Genomic DNA, 8,031 nt, shown 5'->3' on the forward strand with positions numbered 1-8,031 from the left:
ACTCAATGGATCTTGGGTGTTGGTGGGGTGAAAACCCTAATCCACCAAAATGGATGATTGATTTTGATGATGGCTTGATCAAATTTGTGATTCAATTTGGGTGTAACCTATTTTGTCCCCTCTTATCTTCATCCCTTTCTTTTCTTTTGATCAATTGGATGAATTTGTGTCCATCTTGTTCATGATGTGTGGATTGGTGCTTGATGAACTTTCATCATTTAAAATGCACCTTCTAAGTGATCATGAATCATTTAAGGTACTTTTGATTGATGCATAAGTTTGTCCTAAGTAACATGAAATATGGATTGAAGTAATGGACCATCCTCCTAGCCTTTGTGCTTGATCATATCCCCTTTCATTTTCTTTTCTTGTGTGGAATAGCTTTAGGAGGAGGATTTACATATTATTTCTCTAGCATGTATTCACACAAACATTATTATTGACCGACCTCAGATAGTTGTAACTTCTACATAAGTCCATTTTTATAAGTGAGATTGTAAGTCTTCCATTCATCATGGTATTGTCTGAAAATTTTGCTTCTTTTCCTTTTATGAGAGCTAGTGGCATACTTGTTGATTTTATCCAAGTTGGAGCCCTTCTAGTAAATGATGTATAAGGTCCATATTTCCATGCTTGTGAGTGGATAGTTGAGTATTCTCTAAAAAGTGACCAAAATATCTTTTATCTTTAATTACTAACATCATTTACTAACACTTTACTTGTATTAACTTTTATTTCCAAGTCATTTACTTTATGTTCCTTTATTTTTTATGTCATTTACTTTATGCTTTATGTTTAACATTTCATATTACATTGTGATTATGTCATTTTGTTCTTGGTACATTTCGACCATTCTTTATGTCATTACTAAAACCTAAAAAAGTAACTTCTCTCTCTTAATTCATGGACTTGTGGTTCCCATCCTGGGCATCTTTGTGGAGTTATGGACTTAGAATTAGGATCTTAACCTTTGCTTTGGAACTTGTAGCCTTATACCTTAAAATTCGTATGATACCTTTGACTTTGGACTTCTTTGGGAAGACTCGGCTTAGTTACTTTGAGTTTATCTGATACATGGATTACTATTTGCTTGTTTTGCTTGCTTGAGGCTTAATCCAAACGAGGGAATTCTTACTTAACTTATGTCACAAAGCTTTCTATCTCTTGATTAGATCTTTCTTCTTTATCTTTTACTTTACTGCTTTAGGATAGTCTCTTCTTCTCCTTCCCCTTCTTTAATTTTCAAAATCTTCTCTCTTTTTCAAAACCTTCTTGTTTTAACTTGAACCACTTTCTCAATAAACCTTGACTTTTTTTTCAAGTGATTTTCAAAACTTCTTTTTAATAAATTTCAATCTATCTTAAGCATGTTTAGACTAATTTCAAAATACTTAAAAAATGCCCAACTCATTCAAACCATTTTGTGTCCTTTGTGCACTTTTTACTTTTAAACTCTTTCTCAAAGCATTAGACATGAGTCATTTCCATATTTGAGTTGTAATCCTCCTATCTCCATAGTATTGATGATAATTCTTTTCCATCTGTGAGAGCTAGTGGCATACTTGTTAATCCTTATCCAAGTTGGAGCCCTTCTCATGATGATAAAAAGTTCTCATACTTGTGGGTGACTAGTTGAATATTCTCCTAAAAATGATAAAATGTCTTTTCCAAAAAAAAAGAATAAAAAACACCTTTGTTATTTTTACCACGAACTAAGAGGTTTTGATTCTCCATTGCACTTTGTTGGTACGTAGGCATGAGACTTTACAAGTCTTGACAAACACCTAATCATAATGAAAATGCTTCTTTTCTCATCTCTCCAATCTTTTAACAAACAACACCTTTTTCAAGCTAAAATATATATATTTTCAATGAGGTTCCCATGGAGTACCATGGATGTTTAGGATGCTAATACCTTCCTTTTACATAACTAACCCCCGGACCCTTGTTCTTTTTTTATTAGTTTTTTTTAAACTTCTTTAGATTTTGTTCGTACTTTTTTCCTTTTCCTTTGGAAACAACAAAAGCACGGTGGCAACTCTTACCGTATGAGTTAAGTTAATCAATAACTTAATCTAAAGATTTTTACCGCTACAATTGTACTTTGCCCTAATTGTATCGTGTAATGCATTTGTGAATTAAATTTGGAAATATTTGATGGCATTTCCAATTTGAGGTTGTGGTTCTTTCCGCTTTCAATTTGCACACGGCTTAGGGTTTATGGATTGAAAAATTGGGAATTGGGGATTGGATCGGGTCATGGGTGTGACCCGATAGAATGGTGGATTTGGGTATGCCTAACCCAATTGGTTTGGACCTAGGTCGCGTGTTGACCCAATTGGACTTGGGCTCTGGTCATCCCTTTGACAAGCCCATTTAAGATAAAAAAATGGATTAAAAAGATAATAAGAATAAACTAATTACCTTATTAAGACTAATTAACCTTGTAAGAACAAAAATTGTTCTACAACAGATTCCATGATTTTGATGATAACAAAGGATGAAACCAAAAATGGCACCCTAACAAAAAGTTTCTAAGTGTGCAGGGTTCTAAGGAAAGAAGGAAGAAATCATCAGATACAGAATCATATCAGATACAAATTATCAGAAGACCAGAAGCATCTGAAGTAGAAACACGATTCAAGAAAGTCTAACTCTGAGCAAAACAGCAAAATATCAGAAGCATCTGAACAAGAAGTACGCTCTAGAAGTTCTGACTCTGAACAACGGTATGTCAAACTCCAGAAGTTCTCAGCGCTATCTGAAGAAACCATCAGAACTCAAAAGAGATCAACATCAGAAGTTAGATAGCAAGATTCCAAGATCTCCAGAAACACGAAGACTCTGATTATGGAATTGCTAAATAAGGAAGAGTAACGTTAACTTCAAATAAAGTTATGGAAATGGACTTCCTAATACAGAAAGAGACGTTATCTCCAAATTCAAATGAAAAGGAACTATTTTTGGAAAGTAGTCATTCAAGAAGAGAAAGTTGCTTTGGCAACAAGCAACATAAGTTATGGCACTAATTATTATTCAAGAGTCATTATCTGCTATGATTTTTCAACGGATCCTTCTCTTCTATATAAAGGACTGCAAATCACATTGAGAGGTACAAGTACAACATTACAAGATTTTACTGAAACATCAACACACATAAAAACGTTTTATTCTCTCAATCTTCACGAAGCTTTTGCTTAGTACGTGAAACACTTTGTTCTTACTGTTGTAATATTTGCTTATCTTAGAAGCACTCTAGATTACATAAGTTTTTATCTTTGTTGTATTTCCTCAAGTGACTCTGTGCAGTCTGTATACTTGAGAGGACTAAGAGATCTTTCTCTTAGACGTTGTTTGTAATCAATCTTTCAAGATTAGTGGATTAAGTCCTTGTTGAAGGCGAAATCACCTTGGCCGGGTGGACTGGAGTAGCTTTGTGTTATAAGCGAACCAGTATAAAATCCTTGTGTGATTTTCATTTTGAAAAAGCGCTTATTTTCAAAACAATTCAACCCCCCCCTTTCTTGTTTTTCTCACCTTCAAACCTAACCATCATCTAATAATAATATAAATTGATATTTTGATAAAAGTTGATTAATGATGTAATTAACCTAATTAATCTTAATCAAACTTAAACTAAACTCGAGTTAATCATAAGTTAATCATATATTAAAAGCTCTTTGATGAATTTAACTGTAAATTAGCAAAAAAATCTAATAATCGCATAAACCCTATTCAACTCTAAAAACCACAAGATTATCAATTAATCAGGATGGATCAGGAAAAAATCTAAATGGTCCTCTTGTGACTTTTTATGTCATTGGGGAGGACCAGATAACTTATACCGGCTCCGGACATGTTAGTGATCTAGGTTAGGGGATAAAGGGTCAAAATTTGGGGTACGACAGTTGCCCCTATATAATCAGCTTAAACTGGAAGGACGATGGCAGTGAGTCTTTGTCCACCCTGGATAAGGTGATTAAATATAGAGAGGGTCCCTAATTTTTACCATGTAGTTTGTAGATCCTGGGAATGAGCACAAATTGAACAATCCTTGATGCTTTGCTGGTATACGAGCCAACTTATGATGGAACCCTGGTGAGACTTTATTGATTAGTTTCAGCCCATCTGGGTGAAACTAGCATACCAATTCTATGATCATCCGATCATTTTATCGAAATTAGACAGGACTATAACGATCCTTTGATCATTCCTTGATAGAACCATGGTAGAACCCATTTGATTAGTTCCAACCCCTTCGGGTGAAACTTGCATACGATTCCTATGGTCATCCGATCATGTTATGGAAATCGGGCAGGACTCTGACGATCCTCCAGTCACAATTTGATGAAACCCTGGTAGAACCCCTTTGATTAGTTTTTGCTTATCCGGGTGAAACTTGCGTATAATTCCTATGATCCTCCGATTGTCTTATGGGAATCGGGTAGGACTGTAATGATCCTCCAGCCGTTATAATTCCTATGATCAACCAATTATTTAGAATCTTTGTAGGACTCTGTCAATCCTCTAGTCGTTGTTTGATAAAACCATATGCATTTGATGGAGCTTGTGCCATGTGCCAGATAGGTTGTTAAGTTGGGGATATGAGAGATGAACACCTACTCATTGGTCGATAGCTATTATTTGAGATGACCGAGTTACTGGACATGTTAAACTTGCAGGGGAGATCCTTTGCTTAAAAAGGCTCCTTAGAGGCTCTCTTACTGGGTAAGGCCAATAACTATTCTTGAATTGAGGATTTGTATTAATATTGCTGGTTATTGAACTTCTAAGAGTGGTCAAACTCATATGTTATGTTATACGTGTTCATGCAGATGCATATTTTGAATTGATGTATGTGCTTATGCGTGATGCTTTATTTGGGCTATCGCCTCTTTTATGATGTGTATGATGAATATGTGAAATTGTGAGAATTGTGAGAACCTAGGTTTCTGTAACATTTCAACTCTCCAACCCCTTGAGACTTTGATATGTTCATGGACTATGCCATGATGCTCTTGATGTTTGAGAATAATTAAAAGGAAGAAACTTTTATGCTAATTAGATCATGACTGTTGATTCAGAGACCCTGCGTTTTGTAATGTTAGAAAGCTTATGATACTTTTGTCATTTCAAAATCGAAGTAAAAGATGTTTTTAATTTTTTTAATTATGCCCGATCTTTTAATGTATTATTCACAAATAATTGATATTTTATAATCAAGTAGAAAATTGAAAATAAGGCTCAAAACAATTTTATTTATTGAGATTTTTGACCCGTAAATGGGTGATAGTACATGAAAAAGAAAATCCCATAAAGGGGAGATTACTGAAAAGATGGAATATGTAAATTGACAATGAAAATAGATTAATTTAGGTTCCTAGTGAATTCAACATTTGATATTATCCATATGTCTTCAAAGTCACAATACTTTGCTTCTGAAGATGATGATTGCGTTGACTGTTTTCATCTGAATTCCTATTGTAGTATGGCTTAAATACTGTAGTCATATGCCTTTTGGATATCTCTAACTTTTGTCTAGACTGCGCTTTTGAGTCTTAGTCCACCAGGATGATATACCATTTTTTCCCTAAGACCCCCTTTTGGGGTTTTCGGCTTAGTGGGTTTTATTTTATACAAGTATCTAATTTTTCCTGGATCGCTCTTTCGAGTTCTCAATCCACCGAGACACACTAATTTTTGCCTAAGTCGCCCTCTCGGGTTTTAAAATTAGAGGAATTTTATCCTCTTTTGCTAGGCATAGTATTTCTTTACTGCTTCAGAGTTCACATGTCGTGGTAACTCTGCTCCATTCATAATTGTGAGTATTAAGGCCCCTCCAGAGAAGGCTTTTTTCACGAGGTATGACCCTTGGTAGTTTTGGTTCCATTTTTCTGCGGGGATCTTTGTGGATGGTTCAGATTTTCCTGAGTACTAGGTCGACTACTAAGAATAGACGAGGATAAACTTTCTTGTCGAATGCTTTCTTCAGCCTCCGCTGATATAACTGTCAGTGACATATCGCAACCATGTGTTTCTCTTCTATGAGGTTTAATTGATTGAATCTTGTTTGTGCCCATTCTTCCTCTTCCAATTTAGTCTCCATATGGACTCTCAGAGAGGGGATCTCGACTTCAATAGGAAGTATCAGTGCCATATACCAGAGAGAAAGGAGTTACTCTTGTTGACGTGCGAATTCACATTCTATAGCCGTGTAGTGCAAAACGTAGCATTTCGTTCCAATCTTTGTAAGTTTTTACCATCTTCTAGATAATCTTTTTGATGTTCTTGTTAGTTGTTTCTACTGCACCGTTCATCTTAGGCATGTACAGTGATGAGTTTTGGTGTTCGATTTTGAAACTGTCGCATAACTCGTCCATTACCTTGTTATTTAGATTCAACCCATAATCAATGATGATCTTGTTATGAACACCATATCGACAAACGATTTACATTTTGATGAATCATGCAATCACTTATCTCGTCACATTAGTGTAAGAAGTAGCCTGTACCCATTTGGTGAAGTTATCGATAGCAACCAGGGTGAACCGATGTCCGCTCGCATCTTTTGGATAGATCATCCTGATTATGTGAATACCCCGCATGGAGAAAGGCCGTGGAGCGGTCAGGGAATTCAAGGGAGTAGGTGGCACAAGTACTTTGTCTGTATAGGTGTGGCACTTATGACATTTCTTGACGCATTTGAAGCAATCAGACTCCATAGTTAACCAATAGTACCCTGCTCTGAGAATTTTCTTAGCCATGGTGTTCCCATTGGCATGTGTGTAAAAGGATCCCTCGTGAATATCTTTGATAAGCATGATTGCTTCGTATCCATCTAGGCATATGAGTAAGACCATGTCGTGGTTCTGTTTGTATAGCACATCACCAATGAGGAAGAATAAAGATTCCAATCTTCTAAGCGTTTTCTTATCTTGGCTTGAAGCGTTTGCAGGATACTCATGTTTCTGATACTTTGAATCAACTTTTATATGCAACTCTAATTCAAAATTGATTAATGCATATTCTTATATTAAAATTATGCTCTTTATGTTCTTGTATATTTTCAATTAATATTTGTAAATATGATCAAATAAGGTATATCTTATAACAAAGTGTGAAATTTTAAGTTGAAATTAGTAATGTTGGATAGAGGATTGATGAATCTATCAAAATCTCTTTTTTTTTAATGGAAAAACTGTAGACAATGGAAAGGGGTTATACAAGTTTGAATCTTATAAATTTTTTATAAGCAAGCAATTGATTAAATAAAGAGAGTGCAAGGGATACTCTAACCCTTACAAAGATGACAAACGCCACTTACAAACAGAGAGAAGGAATTGAAAATACAATCGTACAACCAACATATTTGAGAAGAAATACTACCAACAACTAACCAATTCCAATATAAGAACTTAATGGATATGACAACTTCATCTACACATAAAATTGTCTCATTAAACAAAGAATTATTTCTCCCTAATCAGATGATCCAACAAGCTTCTATCTAAAACATCTCATCCTTCTTCTTGCCAAAATCATGGCACGGCTTCCCCCACGATGACATAAACGATACTCGCTGATAAAAATGTCCAAAAAAATCACAACCGAACCAGTCACCCTATTTCCTCCACACATAGCAAACAACCGGGAAAGATATGAAAAGATGGAGAAAATTCTCCTATTTAGCAAAACAAAAGACACACAGAGTATCACTAACATCATTAATGATACCTCTATACAACAAGTTAACCTTAGTTGACACCTATCAATCAACAATCTCCAAGCAAAAATAATAAATTTGGAAGGAATTTAGGAATTCCAAAGGATGTTTAGGGCTGCAGACATATCATAATGACCCACTACCAAATGAGATTCATGCAAAACATAATAATAAAAAGAAACCAAAAACAGGAGAGACGCATTCGGGATCCACTCGGACCTATCTTGCACAGAAAAAATAGGTTGAATCAACTCCAACTTGTCCAACAACTCCTCCTTCAAATCGGTTGAACCTCTATCAAGATTTCA

Source organism: Lathyrus oleraceus, chromosome 5, assembly GCF_024323335.1.
Source record: "Lathyrus oleraceus cultivar Zhongwan6 chromosome 5, CAAS_Psat_ZW6_1.0, whole genome shotgun sequence".
Lineage (NCBI taxonomy): Eukaryota > Viridiplantae > Streptophyta > Magnoliopsida > Fabales > Fabaceae > Lathyrus > Lathyrus oleraceus.